The following is a 22,639-nucleotide window of genomic DNA, read 5'->3' as shown; positions in this document are numbered from 1 at the left end:
ACTGAAACACTGAAGGAGCATTAGAGAGCCCAAAAGGCATCACCAAGTACTCAAAATGACCTTCGGGCGTATTAAATGCAGTTTTCCATTCATCTCCTTGCTTAATGCGCACAAGGTTGTACGCACCACGAAGATCTATCTTGGTGAACCACTTGGCACCTTTAATCCAGGCAAACATGTCCGACAACAGAGGCAAAGGATACTGAAATTTAACCGTGATTTTATTCAGAAGCCGATAGTCAATACAAGGTCTCAAAGATCTGTCCTTCTTGGCCACAAAAAAGAATCCCGCACCAAGAGGGGAAGAGGATGGACGGATATGCCCCTTCTCCAGAGATTCCTTGATATACGAACGCATTGCGGTATGCTCAGGTACAGACAGATTAAATAATCTTCTCTTAGGAAATTTACTACCTGGAATCAAATCTATAGCGCAGTCACAGTCCCTATGAGGAGGCAGAGCACTGGACCTGGACTGGCTGAATACATCCTGAAAATCAGACAAATACTCAGGAACTTCCGAAGGAGTAGAGGAAGCAATAGATACCGGTGGGGAATCATCAATAATTCCCTGACAGCCCCAACTTGACACAGACATTGCCTTCCAATCCAAGACTGGATTATGGGTCTGTAACCATGGCAGACCCAAAACGACCAAATCATGCATTTTATGCAGAACAAGAAAACAAATCACCTCCCGATGTTCAGGAGTCATGCACATGGTTACCTGTGTCCAAAACTGCGGTTTATTTTCCGCCAATGGCGTAGCATCAATACCTCTAAGAGGGATAGGATTTACCAACGGCTCAAGAACAAAACCACAGCGCTTGGCAAATGACAGATCCATAATACTCAGGGCAGCACCTGAATCCACAAATGCCATAACAGGGTAGGAAGACAATGAGCAAATTAAAGTCACAGACAAAATAAATTTAGGTTGCAAATTACCAATGGCGACAGGACTAACAACCCTTGTTAGGCGTTTAGAGCATGCTGATATAACATGTGTAGAATCACCACAGTAAAAACACAACCCATTCTGACGTCTATGATTTTTCCGTTCATTTCTAGTCTGAATTCTACCACATTGCATTAAATCAGGTGTTTGTTCAGACAACACCACAAGAGGATTAGCGGCTTTGCGCTCCCGCAAACGCCGGTCAATTTGAATAGCCAGTGCCATGGAATCATTCAGACTTGTAGGAATGGAGAAACCCACCATCACATTCTTAATGGCTTCAGAAAGGCCATTTCTGAAATTTGCGGCCAGAGCACACTCATTCCACTGAGTAAGCACGGACCATTTCCGAAATTTTTGGCAATACACTTCAGCTTCATCCTGGCCCTGAGAAATAGCCAGCAAGGCTTTTTCTGCCTGAATTTCAAGATTGGGTTCCTCGTAAAGCAATCCGAGCGCCAGAAAAAACGCATCAATATTTGCCAATGCCGGATCTCCTGGCGCTAGCGAGAAGGCCCAATCCTGAGGGTCGCCCCATAAGAAAGAGATAACAATTTTAACTTGCTGAGCTGAGTCTCCAGATGAACGGGGTCTCAGAGATAGAAACAATTTACAATTATTCCTGAAATTCCTAAACTTAAATCGATCTCCAGAGAACAGTTCAGGAATAGGTATTTTAGGTTCAGACATAGGACTACTGGTAACAAAATCTTGTATGCCCTGCACACGAGCAGCAAGCTGGTCCACACTTGTAATCAAGGTCTGGACATTCATGTCTGCAGCAAGCTCAAGCCACTCAGAAGTAAAGGGGAGGAAGAAAGAGAGGAAAAAAAAAAAACCTCAGAATTTCCTGTCTTATTATCCCACTTCTGCAATGCATAAACATTCAACTTTGGCCTGGCATACTGTTATGACCCCAATGGCAGAGGGTCTCAGAAATAAATACCAAGTCTGCAAAACACAAAAAACCAGCTCATAGGGCAGTGGTAACTGGGTTGATCGTATATCTAATCCTAGCACCACAAATAGCAGCAGCCGGGGAACGTGCCTACGTTGGTTCTAGCCGGAGAACTAACTAACCCTAGAAGGGAAAAGATAGACCTTTCTTGCCTCCAGAGAAAAGACCCCAAAAGTTGGATACAAGCCCCCAACAAATAATAACGGTGAGGTAAGAAGAAAAGACAAACGTAAGAATGAACTAGGTATTTAGCAAAGAGAGGCCCACTGACTAATAGCAGAATATAGTAAGATGACTTATACGGTCAGCAAAAACCCTATCAAAATTTCCACGCTGGATATTCAAGAACCCCCGAACCGTCTAACGGCCCGGGGGAGAATACCAGCCCCCTAGAGCTTCCAGCAAAATCAGGAATCACATTTAGTACAAGCTGGACAAAAAATAAGAGAAATACAAATAACCAAAAAACAAGGAAGCAGGACTTAGCTTAATTTTGCAAAAACCAGGACCAGCAGACAGGAGCAAACAGAAAGGACTGATTACAACGATGCCAGGCACCAGACTGAGAATTCAGGAAGTTCAAATAGCAACACCCCTGGACTAACGACCCAGGTGGGTGCCAAACTGAGGAAAGACAATCCCAGAGTCATATCACTAGTGACCACAAGAGGGAGCCAAAAAAGTCTAATTCACAACAGTACCCCCCCTTTAAGGAGGGGTCACCGAACCCTCACCAAGACCACCAGGACGATCAGGATGAGCAGCGTGAAAGGCACGAACTAAATCGGCCGCATGCACATCAGAGGCAACCACCCAGGAATTATCCTCCTGACCATAGCCCTTCCACTTGACCAGATACTGAAGCCTCCGCCTGGAGAGACGAGAATCCAAGATCTTCTCCACCACGTACTCCAACTCGCCCTCAACCAACACCGGAGCAGGAGGCTCAACAGAAGGAACCACAGGTACAACGTACCGCCGCAACAAAGACCTATGGAACACGTTGTGAATGGCAAACGACACCGGAAGATCCAAGCGAAAGGACACAGGATTAAGGATTTCCAATATCTTGTAAGGACCGATGAAGCGAGGCTTAAATTTAGGAGAGGAGACCTTCATAGGAACAAATCGAGAAGACAGCCATACCAAATCCCCAACACGAAGTCGGGGACCCACACCGCGGCGGCGGTTGGCAAAACGCTGAGCCTTCTCCTGTGACAACTTTAAGTTGTCCACCACATGATTCCAAATCTGCTGCAACCTATCCACCACAGAATCTACCCCAGGACAGTCAGAAGGTTCCACATGTCCCGAGGAAAAACGAGGATGGAAACCAGAGTTGCAGAAAAATGGCGAAACCAAAGTAGCGGAACTAGCCCGATTATTAAGGGCAAACTCAGCCAACGGCAAGAAGGTCACCCAATCATCCGGATCTGCAGAAACAAAACACCTCAAATAAGCCTCCAGAGTCTGATTAGTTCGCTCCATTTGTCCATTAGTCTGAGGATGAAAGGCAGACGAAAACGACAAATCAATGCCCATCTTAGCACAAAAGGATCGCCAGAACCTGGAAACAAACTTGGATCCTCTGTCAGACACGATATTCTCAGGAATGCCGTGTAAACGAACCACATTCTGAAAGAACAAAGGAACCAGATCGGAAGAGGAAGGCAGCTTAGGCAAAGATACCAAATGGACCATCTTGGAAAAGCGATCACATACCACCCAGATGACAGACATGCCCTGAGACACCGGAAGATCTGAAATGAAATCCATGGATATGTGTGTCCAAGGCCTCTTCGGGACAGGCAAGGGCAAGAGCAACCCGCTGGCACGAGAACAGCAAGGCTTAGCTCGAGCACAAGTCCCACAGGACTGCACAAATGACCGCACATCCCGTGACAAGGAAGGCCACCAAAAGGACCTAGCCACCAAATATCTGGTGCCAAAAATTCCCGGATGCCCTGCCAACACCGAGGAATGAACCTCGGAAATGACTCTGCTGGTCCACTTATCAGGAACAAACAGTCTGTCAGGTGGACAAGAGTCAGGTCTACCAGCCTGAAATCTCTGCAACACACGTCGTAAATCCGGAGAAATGGCTGACAAGATTACTCCCTCTTTAAGAATACCAACTGGTTCTGCGACTCCAGGAGAGTCAGGCACAAAGCTCCTTGAAAGAGCATCAGCCTTCACATTCTTTGAACCTGGTAAATACGAGACCACAAAGTCAAAACTGGAGAAAAACAATGACCAATGGGCCTGTCTAGGATTCAGGCGTTTAGCAGACTCGAGATACATCAGATTTTTGTGATCAGTCAAGACCACCACACGATGCTTAGCACCCTCGAGCCAATGACGCCACTCCTCAAATGCCCACTTCATGGCCAGCAACTCCCGATTGCCAACATCATAATTCCGCTCAGCAGGCGAAAACTTCCTAGAGAAAAAAGCACATGGTCTCATTACAGAGCAACCAGGGCCTCTCTGCGACAAAACGGCCCCTGCCCCAATCTCAGAAGCATCCACTTCAACCTGAAAGGGAAGTGAGACATCAGGCTGGCACAAAACAGGCGCTGAAGTAAACCGGCGCTTCAACTCTTGGAAAGCTTCCACGGCTGCAGGAGCCCAGTTAGCAACATCAGAACCTTTCTTGGTCATATCCGTCAAAGGTTTAACAACGCTAGAAAAATTAGCGATAAAACGCCGGTAGAAGTTAGCAAAACCCAAGAACTTCTGAAGACTCTTAACTGACGTTGGTTGAGTCCAATCATGAATAGCTCGGACCTTGACTGGGTCCATCTCCACCGCAGAAGGGGAAAAAATAAAACCCAAAAAGGGAATCTACTGTACTCCAAAGAGACACTTTGAGCCTTTAACAAACAAAGCATTCTCACGCAAGACCTGAAACACCATACTGACCTGCTCTACATGCGAGTCCCAATCATCAGAAAAAAACAGAATATCATCCAGATAAACAATCATAAATTTATCCAGATACTTCCGGAAAATATCATGCATAAAGGACTGAAACACTGAAGGAGCATTAGAGAGCCCAAAAGGCATCACCAAGTACTCAAAATGACCTTCGGGCGTATTAAATGCAGTTTTCCATTCATCTCCTTGCTTAATGCGCACAAGGTTGTACGCACCACGAAGATCTATCTTGGTGAACCACTTGGCACCTTTAATCCAGGCAAACATGTCCGACAACAGAGGCAAAGGATACTGAAATTTAACCGTGATTTTATTCAGAAGCCGATAGTCAATACAAGGTCTCAAAGATCTGTCCTTCTTGGCCACAAAAAAGAATCCCGCACCAAGAGGGGAAGAGGATGGACGGATATGCCCCTTCTCCAGAGATTCCTTGATATACGAACGCATTGCGGTATGCTCAGGTACAGACAGATTAAATAATCTTCTCTTAGGAAATTTACTACCTGGAATCAAATCTATAGCGCAGTCACAGTCCCTATGAGGAGGCAGAGCACTGGACCTGGACTGGCTGAATACATCCTGAAAATCAGACAAATACTCAGGAACTTCCGAAGGAGTAGAGGAAGCAATAGATACCGGTGGGGAATCATCAATAATTCCCTGACAGCCCCAACTTGACACAGACATTGCCTTCCAATCCAAGACTGGATTATGGGTCTGTAACCATGGCAGACCCAAAACGACCAAATCATGCATTTTATGCAGAACAAGAAAACAAATCACCTCCCGATGTTCAGGAGTCATGCACATGGTTACCTGTGTCCAAAACTGCGGTTTATTTTCCGCCAATGGCGTAGCATCAATACCTCTAAGAGGGATAGGATTTACCAACGGCTCAAGAACAAAACCACAGCGCTTGGCAAATGACAGATCCATAATACTCAGGGCAGCACCTGAATCCACAAACGCCATAACAGGGTAGGAAGACAATGAGCAAATTAAAGTCACAGACAAAATAAATTTAGGTTGCAAATTACCAATGGCGACAGGACTAACAACCCTTGTTAGGCGTTTAGAGCATGCTGATATAACATGTGTAGAATCACCACAGTAAAAACACAACCCATTCTGACGTCTATGATTTTTCCGTTCATTTCTAGTCTGAATTCTACCACATTGCATTAAATCAGGTGTTTGTTCAGACAACACCACAAGAGGATTAGCGGCTTTGCGCTCCCGCAAACGCCGGTCAATTTGAATAGCCAGTGCCATGGAATCATTCAGACTTGTAGGAATGGAGAAACCCACCATCACATTCTTAAGGGCTTCAGAAAGGCCATTTCTGAAATTTGCGGCCAGAGCACACTCATTCCACTGAGTAAGCACGGACCATTTCCGAAATTTTTGGCAATACACTTCAGCTTCATCCTGGCCCTGAGAAATAGCCAGCAAGGCTTTTTCTGCCTGAATTTCAAGATTGGGTTCCTCGTAAAGCAATCCGAGCGCCAGAAAAAACGCATCAATATTTGCCAATGCCGGATCTCCTGGCGCTAGCGAGAAGGCCCAATCCTGAGGGTCGCCCCATAAGAAAGAGATAACAATTTTAACTTGCTGAGCTGAGTCTCCAGATGAACGGGGTCTCAGAGATAGAAACAATTTACAATTATTCCTGAAATTCCTAAACTTAAATCGATCTCCAGAGAACAGTTCAGGAATAGGTATTTTAGGTTCAGACATAGGACTACTGGTAACAAAATCTTGTATGCCCTGCACACGAGCAGCAAGCTGGTCCACACTTGTAATCAAGGTCTGGACATTCATGTCTGCAGCAAGCTCAAGCCACTCAGAAGTAAAGGGGAGGAAGAAAGAGAGGAAAAAAAAAAAACCTCAGAATTTCCTGTCTTATTATCCCACTTCTGCAATGCATAAACATTCAACTTTGGCCTGGCATACTGTTATGACCCCAATGGCAGAGGGTCTCAGAAATAAATACCAAGTCTGCAAAACACAAAAAACCAGCTCATAGGGCAGTGGTAACTGGGTTGATCGTATATCTAATCCTAGCACCACAAATAGCAGCAGCCGGGGAACGTGCCTACGTTGGTTCTAGCCGGAGAACTAACTAACCCTAGAAGGGAAAAGATAGACCTTTCTTGCCTCCAGAGAAAAGACCCCAAAAGTTGGATACAAGCCCCCAACAAATAATAACGGTGAGGTAAGAAGAAAAGACAAACGTAAGAATGAACTAGGTATTTAGCAAAGAGAGGCCCACTGACTAATAGCAGAATATAGTAAGATGACTTATACGGTCAGCAAAAACCCTATCAAAATTTCCACGCTGGATATTCAAGAACCCCCGAACCGTCTAACGGCCCGGGGGGAGAATACCAGCCCCCTAGAGCTTCCAGCAAAATCAGGAATCACATTTAGTACAAGCTGGACAAAAAATAAGAGAAATACAAATAACCAAAAAACAAGGAAGCAGGACTTAGCTTAATTTTGCAAAAACCAGGACCAGCAGACAGGAGCAAACAGAAAGGACTGATTACAACGATGCCAGGCACCAGACTGAGAATTCAGGAAGTTCAAATAGCAACACCCCTGGACTAATGACCCAGGTGGGTGCCAAACTGAGGAAAGACAATCCCAGAGTCATATCACTAGTGACCACAAGAGGGAGCCAAAAAAGTCTAATTCACAACACCTTGTGTTACCATCCACCCCTACACAAGGCACTACTTCATCCGTGAGACAGTCCAGGTCGGGTAAGTCAATGTTCCTGATTACACTTCTGTCTGCACCGGTATCCACCAGGAAATTAAGGGGTTTACCCTCAACTTCTATCTGGATAGTAGGCGTTGGTCCACTCGGCTGTTTTGTGGAGTGTAAGAGTATGAGTGGTGTGTGTGGTGGATCCTGCTTGCCAATGTCCTATTGTGGATGGGGCCCAAGTAGTCCCTGGGTGGGCTGCGGCTGCCATGGCCCCCACCTGAGTGGAGCTGATCTGCAGTTCCTTTTAAGGTGCCCTACTTTGCCGCAGTTATAGCAGATGGCCCTAGGCCTTTGTGTTTTTGTGATGTCAGAAGGGTCCTGAGAGAACAGGAGTGTGGTACGGGGCTTGGCTGGTTGGTTCAACTCTACCCCTTTTGCTACTGTGTGGAGCACTTCTGAATCTAGTCTTCTGTACTCTGGCCTTGTGGTCTGCAACTGCTTGCATATTGGCTCGCGGAGGCCCTGCACAAAGGCCTGCACCCAGATTTGGTGATGGGCTTTGTCAAGGAGATAAAATCCTAGATCAGTAAACATTTGATTTAGTCTGTGGTAAAATTTTTCCACAGACTCCCCTTTCTCCTGCATGGTGTCCTGCAGGGAGGTGACTTGGTCTGCTAGGCGGTCCTTAGCCCAAAGTCGGAGCTTGTCGAGGAAGTCCTGCCCTGATGATAAGGACTGATAGTATTCAGGTAGCCCACTTATGGGCCTCAAGGCTGGTTCCATTACGGGCCAGAAGGAGTCACCTGCTTTAATCTCTGCTAGTCCAATTAAGTCTATCCATGAGGCAGCATGTGTCTTGTGTATCTGACTCATCTTCCTGTAGAAAAGCATAGGGTGCCCTTCCGGGTCTGGTAAACTGTTTACTAGAGTAGCAGCTTCCTGAGGCTTCCAGCTCACGTAGCGGGTGCTACATCTGGCAGGGATTAGGCTGTCACGTACGGGAGCTGTACTCTTAATACGGAGGTGGTCCAAACCACTTATGGATTCTGTCCTGTCTGGGCTCTCATCTACATAGTAGGGTATGGATATTTTTGGTGTGTAGGGGTCCGGTACTGCTGTAATGTCTCTTGGGTTTGCTTCGAGCCCTACGGTGGGACTTCTGGTGTCTGTTTCTTGTTGTGAGGGTATGGTTGGAGGGTGGATGGTTTCTGCTTTTTCCTCCTTAATCCTTTCTTCCTCATCTTCATCCTCATCCCCATTTGTGTATATGCCAGATGCTACCGGAGCTAAAATGGCCACTCGGTGACGTGTACCCTTACTTAAAATAGCTCTTGGTGTAGGTGTAGGTGTGGCCTGGCGCAAGATGGCCGCTGGGACATGGGGCGTGCCATCTGCATTAAGGACTGGGTACAGGGAAGTAGGATTGCGTGGGCGTGGTGCTCCACACACAGCACACGTGTCCCTCCAATCTGGATTCTTATTTTGGCAGACTTCACATGTCCATCCCCCTGGAGAGTATGGGGATGATCTGTGTGGTATGGGTGCAGCTGCCAGAGCCAGAGCCATTTTATCGGGAGGTGGTCGGTAGGGTTGAGCGACTTTTATTTTTATAGGATCGGGTCGGGTTTCATGAAACCCGACTTTCTCAAAAGTCGGGTCGAGTGAAATCGGCCGATCCTATAAAAAAGTCGGGGTCAGCCAAAACACGAAACCCAATGCAGTGCAATGGGATAATATGGTTCCCAGGGTCTGAAGGAGAGGAAACTCTCCTTCAGGCCCTGGGATCCATATTAATGTGTAAAATAAAGAATTCAAATAAAAAATATTGATATACTCACCTCTCCGACGCAGCCTGGACCTTACCGCTGGTAACCGGCAGCCTTCTTTGCTTAAAATGAGCGCGTTCAGGGCCTTCCATGACGTCACGGCTTCTGATGGGTTGCTGTAATCAGTGTCAGGCAATATATGCCCCTTGCACGTAGCTGACAGCTCAGTCTCCCTAGCGGTGTGCGCTCTCGCTGGCTTCCTGAGTATGCGTCTCCCTGGAGACGCGTCTGTGTTGCTGCTGGCCCCGCCCCCATCTTGACGCGTCAGATGGGAGTGTAAGGCAGGCGGCACGTAACGCTGACCCGGGGGTGACGTCACATCGGGCTCGCCGGCAGAAGCGCCGATTCCAACTGCTGCCATCCACAAACCACGTGTATATATAGCGGCACTAACATAGCGCACACACATGAAACCCCCATTGAAGAAGCTGCACGCGAAACGCGCGTCGGAGACACGGACAGCCTAATCAGGTCGTACACCTTCTATTATATTTATATGTATATTACGTCAATATGTGGTGCCTAGTATACCTTTTTGTGTAGGAGGCGATTGCCCCTTAGGCAATAGGACAGTACAAGTATAAGATTGTTATCTCCTGTTCATATAGCGCACTGCATGTATGACCTCTATCTAGGTGGAAATACTTATATGTGGAGACCGGTGCATTGTATTTCCTGAGCACTGTGCACTATACCTTGATCTGAGTCATTGGGATCTACATTAGGTACACCATAATGATTATGTCTACATAACATTGAAATGTGGTAGATTTATTGTTGACTATGGGCTAATAAATGATTTAGCAAATTTGTGTGTTATATTTGTTTTTTCACCTATATGGCTTGGAATATATATGAGACTAGTTTGGTACAGTATTTAATTTGTCATAAATAGCCACTTACTGGGTATTTATTTGCTCATAGCTTCATTCTGTTGTATTTTATCATTATACATTGCGGTTGTGCCATCTGATTGGGTTGCCCCTTCTTTTGTACTGCTACTCCAATTTTTATGTGGTTGTTTAACCATTTTAGCTTGTGTACTAATAAAATTATGTAGTTTTATATTCTTTTTGGCATTCGCTTCTTTTTCCTGATTGGATTTTGTGTCATATTTTGCTGATCTATTATTATGACTACATTGTACACCACTGACTTTGATGGACTTTTCAGAGTTTCTACAGGTGCTCATAGCCTGAATGTAGTATACAAATTATTGCTCAAGAATTCATTTTCCAAATACACTGCAAATATAAGAGCAAAGTCATAATGATCTCAATTCTCTTTCACATACAAAGTATAGATCAGCCTTGAAAAAAATAATCAGACCACTTTTTTTCCAAAGTAACAATGATCTTTCAAAATTGTTAGGGCTAGCAGACCGCACCGAGTTCATATAGATGTTATTATTGGTGCGTTCGCAGACCGGGGTCCACCGTGCAGGAGGAACCTGCTGCTAGCAAATGACAGCACTATATGGCGGTATAAGCGAACTCTGTCACTTCACAGAGTCGCACAGAAAGAAGACGCTGTGCCCTGTTAACATCACAGGGGAACACAGGTAACTGCTGAGCTGATGGCAGTCAGTGGTCACGCACTCAGAGAAGCACACAAACACTCCTCTCCAGTAGTGTTGAGCGATACCATCCGATACTTGAAAGTATCAGTATCGGATAGTATGGGCTGATACCCGAAAAATATCGGATATCGCCGATACCGATACCCGATACCAATGCATTTCAATGGGACGCAAAGTATCGAAATGGTTCCCAGGGTCTGAAGGAGAGGAAACTCTCCTTCAGGCCCTGGGATCCATATTCATGTGTAAAATAAAGAATTAAAATAAAAAATATGGATATACTCACCTCTCCGGTGGCCCCTGGATCTTACCGCTGTAACCGGGAGCCTTTGATCCTAAGAATGAGCGCGTGAAGGGCCTTCGATGACGTCGCGGCTTCTGATTGGTCGCGTGACCACTCATGTGACCACTCATGTGACCGCTCACGCGACCAATCAGAAGCCGCGACGTCAGCCGTGACGTCATCGAAGGTCCTTCACGGGCTCATTCTTAGGAACGGTGGCTCCCGGTTACAGCGGTAAGATCCAGGGGCCACCGGAGAGGTGAGTATATCCATATATATCCATATACTCACCTCTCCGGCGGCCCCTGGACCTTACCGCTGTAACTGGGAGCCTCCGTTCCTAAGAATGAGCCCGTGAAGGACCTTCGATGACGTCACGGCTGACGTCGCGGCTTCTGATTGGTCGCGTGAGCGGTCACATGAGCGGTCTCGCGACCAATCAGAAGCCGCGACATCATCGAAGCCCCTTCACGCACTCATTCTTAGGAACAAAGGCTCCTGGTTACAGCGGTAAGATCCAGGGGCCACCGGAGAGGTGAGTATATCCATATTTTTTATTTTAATTCTTTATTTTACACATGAATGTGGTTCCGATAACGATTCCCGATACCACAAAAGTATCGGAACTCGGTATCGGAATTCCGATACCGCAAGTATCGGCCGATACCCGATATTTGCGGCATCGGAATGCTCAACACTACTCTCCAGTGGAACCGGAATTCTAGAGGCTATGAGACAGCCCTGAATACATTCATACAAAGCTCCTCACTGGAGGTGTCGGTATTCTAGGGGCTTATTTCAGCCAAACCCTGTCCACATACAGCCGTGACAACAATAGCAAAGCTCATACACATGTTGATACTAGCGCATGGCCATGCAGCCATGCAAACCTTTTATAGCTGCAGCAACTTCAGGACCTTCCTAGTGTACCAATGGGAGCTGCTGCAGTACCTAAGCATGTGACCCCTGACCTCCAATGAGAGGTCTTTCCTTGGGCTTGCTCAGAAGGGGAAAAGCAGGACTTAGTCCCAGAGACGTCTGCTCGCCGCTGACCAATACTGGCTGTAATGGCAGAACCTGGAAGAACAGCAGTAACCAGGCGCAGAGTATCTGCCTGAGCCAGACGCTGGGACCGACATCTCCACTGAGCAGACTCCACTGCGGCTGGAGAAGAATGGGAGACTGCAGCGGAGATGGCTCGAGATTCCCCCTGTGCAGAGGCAGGAACTCAACACCTAACAAAAATAAAAACAAAGCAGAAACATGGTCCTTTTTCACCTTGTTTTGGTGTCATGTATGTTCATCATTTACAAACAATTAGTAGTAAACCTGCTTTTTGATGCTCAGAAATTAGTATTCTAAGTTTCAGTAACTTGGATTTCATGATTTTCAAATACAGTCCTGAATAAATGGAATTACTTAAATGGTACCTAGTCTTTTCTTTTTAATATAATTATTTTCCAAGTGTTGAAACTTTATGAATTATTGCATTATTTCTTTATTTTGCTTTTTTCTCTCTAAAAATCTAAAAGTGATATTTCAAAGCTCAGTTCAAGCTGCTTTGGAGGCCGCTATTAACTGCTGCTTGCCATAATTTTTACTCTGTATTCTACTAGTCTGTGTAGATGTCTGACCCCCTCTGCTTCAGACCCTCATACTCAGACAGGGACATTTCAATACTATGATTGAATGTAGAGTTCAGATTTTGCTGAGCAGCAGATGAAAGACACTTCTGAAGAAACTGTGAATTGACACATCATTTGCATCACAGTGTATAGGAGAGAAAGGAAAAAATAAGGTAATAGAGTATATTACAAAATATTCATAACTTTGAAATACCAAGAGGATAATAAAAAATAGTTACTCTTGCTCTTTAAAGGAAAACATTCATTATATGATTGTACTACTGTATTATGCAATATTTATCAGGTTTGAGAATGTACATGTATGTCATGTAATAATTAATCATACAGGTGGAAGAAGTGTAAGTGATGTTAAATTATTGTATTGCAGTAGGGTAATAAATAACTAATTAAATTTCTTGTTTTTTTATCACTTTACGATTTTACAAATGGAATAACATCTATTTTTGGTTAACCACTATTTTATTTTGTCCCGTAGTTCGAGACCCTGGAGTCTAATGATTGTTAGCTTTTTATTAAGCTTTTAAGTGTAATTATTATGTACTGCCATTGTATGAAGAATTTCACTTAGCATTGTAGTATCATATTTATGCACCTATAATTATCATATTGTATTTACTGGTTAATATATTTAGACAATTCCATAGCTTAACAAAGAAAGGAAAAAATATTGAAGGCATAATTTTCTTATTCTATTAAACAAAATAAAGATCCCATTGTGTGTAATAAATGATAGCCATGTTTAACAATACTCATTCTTCAGATTATTTTATTATGTTTGGGAAAAACAGTGGAAATTTACTGTAAACTGTTAAAATGAGAAAGTCTACTGTAATTCTGGCTTTCCAGCTATTGTTATTTTCTTAGCTGCTTCATTTCATATATCAGTGCTGGTTGTATTAGAAAGATTCATCTTCTCTACTGTTATATTGTATCTATTTCTGTTTTGGAAAATATTATTGTAAGGTCCAGATAATTCTGATGACTAATGTTATGTTACAAATCAAAACATTCACCATATCAATTTTTGGAAGCTGTAAGACCTGCTTTAATTTTAAGTAACGACAATGTAAACACAGATATAATAAAATAGCCACAAATACGTTAGCAAACACAAATATTTTTTAATTTGTTTTTAACAGTCATGGGGCCATCTTACATTGTAATCAAGCTTATGCAAATAATATAAAAGGTTCTCAATTGCTCATCCTTATCAGAATACAAAGTAATAGAGGGCAATTTATCTAACTTATGAGTACACCTTTACAAAATTAAAGAGTAAGTAAAATCCAACTTTCTGTGCTCTAATTAAAAAGACAGCTGTCAATCAAAATGTTGGGGTGTCCTTACAACTGTTATTCACAGTTTAGTGAGTGATGTTGTAAGCGGTGACTATAGCATCTCCGTGTATGCCACCATGATTGAAAGTCAGAAGTTCCTGGGAAGAAATTGGTTTATTTTCTCCAAGTAACCGCATTTTCAGTCAGATGTCAAGCAGCATTCCAACATTATTTACAGTGCCTTGCGAAAGTATTCGGCCCCCTGGAACTTTTCAACCTTTTCCACATATCAAACATAAAGATACCAAATGTAAATTTTTAAACAAGTGGAACACAATTGTGAAGTTGAATGAAAATCATTGGTTATTTTTAATTTTTGTGGAAATTCAAAAACTGAAAAGTGGGGGGGTGCAATATTATTCGGCCCCTTTACTTTCAGTGCAGCAAACTCACTCCAGAAGTTCATTATGGATCTCTGAATGATCAAATGTTGTCCTAAATGCCTAATGATGATAAATATAATACACCTGTGTGTAAGCATGTCTCCATATAAATGCACCTGCTCTGTGATAGTCTCAGGGTTCTGTTTGAAGCACAGAGAGCATCATGAAGACCAAGGAACACAACAGGCAGGTCCGTGCTACTGTTGTGGAGAAGTTTAAAGGCAGATTTGGATACAAAATGATTTCCAAAACTTTAAACATCTCAAGGAGCATTGAAATGGAAGGAGTATCATACCACTGCAAATCTACAAAGACCCAGCCGTCCCTCTAAACTTTCATCTCAAACAAGGAGAAGACTGATCAGAGATGCAGCCAAGAGGTCCATGATCACTCTGGGTGAACTGCAGACATCTATAGCTGAGGTGGGACAGTCTGTCCATAGGACAACAATCAATCGTACACTGCACAAATCTGGCCTTTATTGAAGAGTGGCAAGAAGAAAGCCATTTCTCAAAGATATCCATAAAAAGTGTTGTTTAAAGTTGGCAACAAGCCACCTGGGAGACAAACCAAACATGTGGAAGAAGGTGCTCTGGTCAGATGATACCCAATTAGAAATTTTTGGCAACAGTCCGAAACAATATGTTTGGTGTAAAGGCAACACAGCTCATCACCCTGAGCACACCATCCCCACTGTCAAACATGGTGGTGTCAGCATCATGGTTTGGGTCTGCTTTTTTCAGCAGGGACAGGGAAGATGGTTAAAATTGATGCGGAGATGAATGGAGTCAAATACAGGACCATTCTTGAAGGAACCCTTTTGGAGTCTACAAAAGACCTGAGACTGGGATGGAGATTTGTCTTCCAAGACAATGATCCCAAACATAAAGCAAAATCTACAATGGAATGGTTCACAAATAAACATATCCAGGTGGTAGAATGGCCAAGTCAAAGTCCAGACCTCAATCCATTTGAAAATCTGTGGAAAGAGCGGAAAACTGCTGTTCACAAACGATCTCCATCAAACCTCACTGAGCTTGAGCTGTTTGCCAAGGAAGAATAGGCAAGAATTTCAGTCTCTTGATGTACAAATCTGATAGAGACATACTGCAAGTGACTTGCAGCTGTAATCGCAGCAAAAGGTGGAGCAACAAAGTATTAAGTTAACCCATTATCTACCAATGTCCTTTTTTTGGGATGCCTAATCTTTAGCTTCTGGCAACTAAGATTTTATAATTTTTATAATTAGGTCCAATTTTTTGTGTTGTGTTTGTAAAATGAATGTTTTCAAAATAGGAAATCATGTCATTGTCATTTTTAATTGAATATTGGGACGCCCTTTTCTGAAAAATCCGTACTTGTAAAAATTTTAATTTGGCAAGTAATGGGTTAAAGGGGCCCGAATAATATTGCACGCCCCTCTTTTCAGTTTATGAGTTTCCACAAAAATTTAAAATAACCAATACATTTTGTTAAACTTCACAATTGTGTTTCACTTGTTGTTGATTCTTCACCAAAAATTTACATTTGGTATCTTTATGTTTCAGGCATGATATGTGTGGAAAAGGTTGAAAATTTCCAGGGGGCCAAATATTTTTCAAGGCACTGTACCTATTGATTATCCCTATATGTAGTAAATAAAATTTTCTAAGTTGAAAGGTTCACTGCAAATGCTATTATTAATATTTCACTGTAGCATTTAAGGTGTACAATTCTTGAGGCATGCCATTCTGGGAAGCCATTGGGTAATTCTGCAATGCGATCATGGGCTTCTGCTCAGTTGCTATTGCACGAGGGCATGCTAAAGGCCTATATGGGTGCCATTTTCAAACTTTCAAGTTACTGGGTGTCATCAACACCATAATTTATATTTCAGTATACATAACAACCAATCTAGGTCACAGTCTTAAAGGGACTGTCTGAAGATGAAGTGGTTTTCATTCTAAATCCTTATCTATGCAGTGACATAATCTAAAATATTTTTTATTATGCTTGCTTAAAATATTCCCTACCATTCCCTAACTACACTATAACTGCTATTATATTTTTTCCAACTTCCTGTCTGATGACATTTCAATTGGGAAGCCCAGTGCATGCTGGATAGTTAAATAAAGTGTTAACAGGGGCAGAGGTTGTAGTAACTACCAAAGTCCCTGCCCGCTCCATGAAATGAAGCAATTGATTATATACGGCATTGGATTAGGTACTCAAGTAGAGTATCCATCCCAAAATCAATATACTGTAAGTAAAAAACTTGGCACTCAAAATGTATAATGTTGAAAAAAGGGTTCCAATTTATTTTGCATACAGTGATCAATTAAACATTTTCAGTCTGGGTATAGACCTTCATCAGAAACTGTATGCTGCTTGTTTAGAGAACCACGTGTCCTAGCACAGGGAAAGATACCAGTGCCATGGTCTAATAAACAGATTGGGTAATTGTATTCTGGTGTAGCACTTAGGGTTAATAGGATAACCCACTGTATATTCTGTTTTCTGCTTGATGAATAAATCATGTGTCCTGGCACAGTGAATATGGCGAGCTGCGTCACCTGTGAGACGCTCATCTCAGGATATTGGCTAGTCCCTGCATGCTGTAACTGGGTGATGTGCACAATGACAGAATATTGTCACCTCAGATAGAGAGTGATGAGTCAGCAACAGAGCGATGTCAGAATACCCTGTGTGCAGAGAGCAACACCACCATTGCAAGTCAATTCTCTGATCTCTGCAAGCTGAGTATTCGGACACCACTCTGCTGCTGGCTGAATATTGCTGATCTAAGCTGACAGAGTGCACACCAGTGATTGTGCAAAGCGTGCAGGTGCAGAGTAGGAACTAGCCCATCTCCTGAAATAAGTGTCACTGATGACGCTTTATTTCAGGGAGGAGGCTTTGTTTGAGTATCCCAGCATGCACTGGGATTCTCAAATAAAGCATCATCAAAAACGATGTAAGGGAAAAAGTAGAAAAGCAGTTGGATAGTGTAATTAGGGCAGAAGAGGGTGTTTCTCGTGCAAGTATATTAGAAAAAAAAGGAAGAAAATCAACAGTTCACTGTAATGGGTTCTTGCAGAGTACTTGACATCTTGATCAGATCTTGTCCATATAATCCAGTAAAGTCAGCACTCTAAGGATGGAGTGCTATTTTTTTTCTATTACTGGATTATATTAGAAAATAGTTTAAATTATGGCACTAAATGGATAGGCATTTAGAACAAAAATTATGTTGCCTTCTAATCACGCCTTTAAGTCCCCCAATAAAACAAAAAAGTTTTTAAAAGTATAAAACAATCAGAAACTTAAAAATGTGAACTATGCCCCCTCTTTCAGATGAAAAATATAAACATAAAAAAGAAAATAGATGTAAAAATGGTTTTGATAAACTGTATGTATTGATGGCAAAATAGAAAAAAAACAGTCTCAAAAAATGGTAATACAAATTTTTTTTTTTGCAAATTTCTGAATGTTATAATAATATCATAGGTAATTTCCTTTAATCTATAACTGTCCTTTATTGAGATTAAGCTTTAAGTAGCTTTTCATAAGCTAAACATTTTATACTGATATTAAAACTATTATATTGCACAAAGTACAAAATGATTTACAAGAAAAAAATTCAAGCATAAAACCGTTATAATCATAAAATGTTATAGAATGGATTATTTTACTTTGCTCTAAAACATTTACTTGTGAAAGCACACAATGCATAAAAATTAATCCTGTACATATGTGCAACTTCTTTTGAAAAATGAGATTGGGCTATAAAACTGAGATGTAAAATAGACATTTTAGGGATTTATGATGTACAATATATACAGTATATATTTTCTTAAAATTTGTCATAGTTCTAGTATTTTTGAATAGTAATCTATACATACTGCTCTTGAAGTGACAAGCATTACTAGATGCACCACAATATATAAATACAATTTTTTATTTAGTAAAATCCCCTTTTAATTTCATGTTTAAGGGCTGCAAAAACAGATTTTTTTAGCTGTACTATATTTCTATTGACATGATATTGCAAGAGTGACACAGTGAACATAGGTTGATAATTTGGAAAGATAATGATAAAAGGTTTAGTTAACCCCTTTCCGACATTGGGTGCAATAGCTGTAGAGAGAACGAAAAGCTAGCACTCGACTATTTGTAGAGTTTGATGGTGCGAGTGAACGGAGCCAATGGTCCCATTAACAGTTGAAGTGAAACAAAATCACTGCACTCATCTAGTTCAAAAGAGTTTTGCTTAGGTGAACACTTTATTTGAGATACGATGGTGAAGACGAAATGACAGGTGATAAGGCCATCCAGTGGCCTTGATCACAAAAAATGCCTTAGTAGCGGATTGTTTCTATCAATGGACGTTTTGTCGTTTAAAGGTAATCAATTGTGAAGATAGCCAAGTCTTAACCCCATGCAGGAATATAAGGCCTGTGCTCCAAACAAGGATTATCCGGGATGGTGTATATATACATGTACCATCTACCCACAAGGGGGTTTGCTGTGTAGCGTTGAGCCAGCAGGGACTGTAGTAAATAGAAATAACAGCGTTGTATGTACACACTTGCCCAAAACGATTATAGCTGCTTAAGTTTCCATTGGTAGTGCAGTGGGGACAACGATCCTAGTCCTGGACTAGTTTTTAAAAATATTTTAAAAATAAAAAAAATCAAAGTTCAAATCACCGCCCTTTTGCCCCAATCAAAATAAAACATTAAAAAATAAAACATACACATATTTGCTATCGCCGCATTCAGAATCGCCTGATCTATCAATATGCAAAAAATAATTAACCCAGTCGAAAAATGGCGTAAAAAGAAAAAAATGTAAGGTGTACACCAAAATGGTATCAGTAAAATTTTCAGCTCGGCGCTCAAAAAATAAACCCTCACCTAGCCCCAGATCTCGAAAAGTGGAGATTCTACAGGTCTGAAAATTGCACCTTTTTTTATAAACAAATTTTGGATTTTTTTTCACCACTTAAATAAAAGAACGTAAACATGTTTGGTGTCTGTGAATTCGTAATGACCTGGAGAATTGTAATGGCAGGTCAGTTTTAGCAATTATTGAACATGGTAAAAAATGCAAAACTGTGGAATTGCACTTTTTTTGCAATTTCTCCTCACTTGGAATTAAAATCCCAATGTACTTTCTTTTTTTCTTCTGTAGAAACTTTATTAAATGAATGACATTTAATTACTATACCTGTTTAGACCTAAGTCATTTACTGGAAAATATCACACTATTTCTGACTAGTACATGATAAGTTTGCTAAACTTTCACCACTGAGGCCGGGTGAACATTATACGTAAGTAGTAGTGATGAGCGAGTGTACTCGTTGCTAGGGTTTTCCTGAGCACGCTTGGGAGGTCTTTGAGTATTTGCAACTGCTCGGAGATTTAGTTTTTGTTGAGGCAGTTGCATGATTTACCGCTGCTAGCCAGCCTGAGTACATGTGGGGGTTGCCTGGTTGCTAAGGAATCCCCACATGTATTCAAGCTGTCTATCAGCTGTAAATCATGCAGCTGAGGCAAATACTCGGAGATCACTCAAACGTGCTCGAGAAAACCCGGGCAACGTGTATACTCGCTCATCACTAGTAAGTAGCAGTTCTTAGGACGCAGTAGATGTTCGTCCAAAGCTCTGCCATCTATTAAATGCAAGTAAATCCGAATGTGTTCACTGAACCATGCAGATTCATGTAATTCAATACATTCCATTGGTGAAATTGTCATGCTGCCATCTGGAAAGATGTGCCACAAGTCAGTCTTCACAGGTGAGCCGCGGGCGTCTGTGGATGCATAGTGGACATGGGATTTCTTGAAATCCCATCCACTATGTTGTAACATCTGGCCCCTGCAGGATTGATGCAAACATTTTTACAATTGATTCACAGTTCACAAAAAACTACAAATACCAGGAACCATTTCCTATCCTGCTAAAGCATCAGGGAAAGGCTAAAGTCATTTTGCATTTAATTTAATAATGTCCTGCATCTAAGATACCTTATGGATCATCATGCCTTGTACAGTGGTGGTCAGTACCTGGTCCATCACAAATCAGTGGTTCTCAGTGGAACCCAGTTTGTAAGGCAGACTCAATTTTCATTTCCAGTGTCATGTGGCTAGTCTTTATCTTCTGTTGTGTGTAAGTACTTATGGTAAGGGGGTTCCTCTCTTCTGTAAATTGTAAGCTTTTAAGATCAGCGGGGTCCTCTAAATCTCTCTTTCCTGTAGAGTATAAGTTATTATGGTCAGTGGGCTCTCCTATCTTGCCTTTAGAGTTTGATTTCTAATGATCTGTGGGCAGTAGGGTGGAGCGAAACGGATAGGACAAATTCAAAAATCGCTGACTTTCGTCAAAGTCGGGTTTCATGAAACCCAACCTGATCCTAGTGTGGGATCGGCCATGCGGTCGGCGATCTTCGCGCCAAAGTTGCGTTTTGTATGACACGTTCAGCGCCATTTCCCAGCCAATGAAGGAGGATGCAGAGTGTGGGCAGCGTGATAACATAGGTCTCGGTCCCCACCAACTTAGAGAAGGGCATGACAGTGATTGGCTTGCTTTCTGCGGCGTCACAGGAGGTATAAAGGGGCATGCACGCCGACCGCCATCTTACTTCTGCCGATCTAAGAGTAGTGTAGCATCGGGTGGTTTCGTCAAACTCAATCTGACAGGTGGGCCCGCCCCTATCAGAGTGTATCAAAGTGTGTAACCCCTCCTCCCCTCCCTGTCAGCAGCTGTCCCTCCGGCTGGCTGCCCACTTTTGATATAGTCTGATATTGTTAATTTGATACAGTGATTATTATCCCAGTATTTGTTTTATATTAGATTTTGATATTGTTAATTTGATACAGCGATTGCATTCTGTAATCAGGGCAGTGTGTTTTATTACCAATGAACACATATAGTGCAAAATTGTGTTTTATAACACACTGTTCCTGTTATATAATTATATCCTAGTTGTTTGTGAGCTTGGTTCTGTAAGATGTATTTTAGAAACAGTGTTTCTTTCATAACAACAGCCTCATTATATGGGCACATTATCTCATTTACAGAGTCCTTATCTATTCCTTACTTAACTACAAACAGCTGTAGCCCTGCAAGAGCTGCGAGATTAACACAAACAGTTGTTTGTGGCTTCTGTAATATGTATTTTAGAAGCAGTGTTCTCTGTGTAGCTGAGATTAGTTGTCAATTCCCAACCGTTACCGGCTTACATATAACTCGTCAAACTCAATTGGGCACATTATGTACGTGGCCATATTACAACACCCGCAAGTATGAAGCGGTGTGTTTTATACGATTATAAAAAACCAAAGACACGATATTGTAAAAGTTTAAAAGATTTTATTGTAAAATAAATACATCTCAAAGACATTTCAATACTATAAAAATTCTTACAGAGTAGAAAAGCAAAAACATTAAATAGTACAATGATCATAGATCAACTCACTTCTTACAAAATAAATAAATAGTATCACAAGTACAATGAACATACATCATTACACTTCTTACAAAATAAATAATATAGTGTTACAAGCCATGTACAGCATTTATCCAGTACATTCTTTACATCGTGAGCCACATGGTTTGTAGCATCGGGAGAGACCTTTTTTTAGGTAGCAGAGTTCCGTGTGTGGTAGCTAATGACGGGGAATGTAAAGATTGAATTGTACGTGGCGTCGGAGCTAGCTTCTGCGGCGTAGATACAGCGTGTGTCTCACTGCTGGAAATTTTTAATTAATCTAAAAGCTTCCTAGTAGTGGGGTTACCCACAACTGTAGACGGTATATTTAGCTCGGCCATAGCCTGCATAAATGAATCCCAACCCGGCGGTAAATTTCTGCTGGTCAGAGCATGACTCTGCGTTGTACTACGTACCAAATCTAGTAAGTTAGACCCTGGTATTACGGATCCTTTGAAAATAAATTCAGCTTTATTATTCCAGGCTGTAACATTTTTATTCTGCAGTAACCTGTTTAGTAAAAATTCAGCATTCTTTTTATATCTTTGG

The sequence above is a fragment of the Ranitomeya variabilis genome, chromosome 1 (genome assembly GCF_051348905.1).
Source record: "Ranitomeya variabilis isolate aRanVar5 chromosome 1, aRanVar5.hap1, whole genome shotgun sequence".
NCBI lineage: Eukaryota > Metazoa > Chordata > Amphibia > Anura > Dendrobatidae > Ranitomeya > Ranitomeya variabilis.
Note: the sequence above shows the minus strand (reverse complement) of the source record.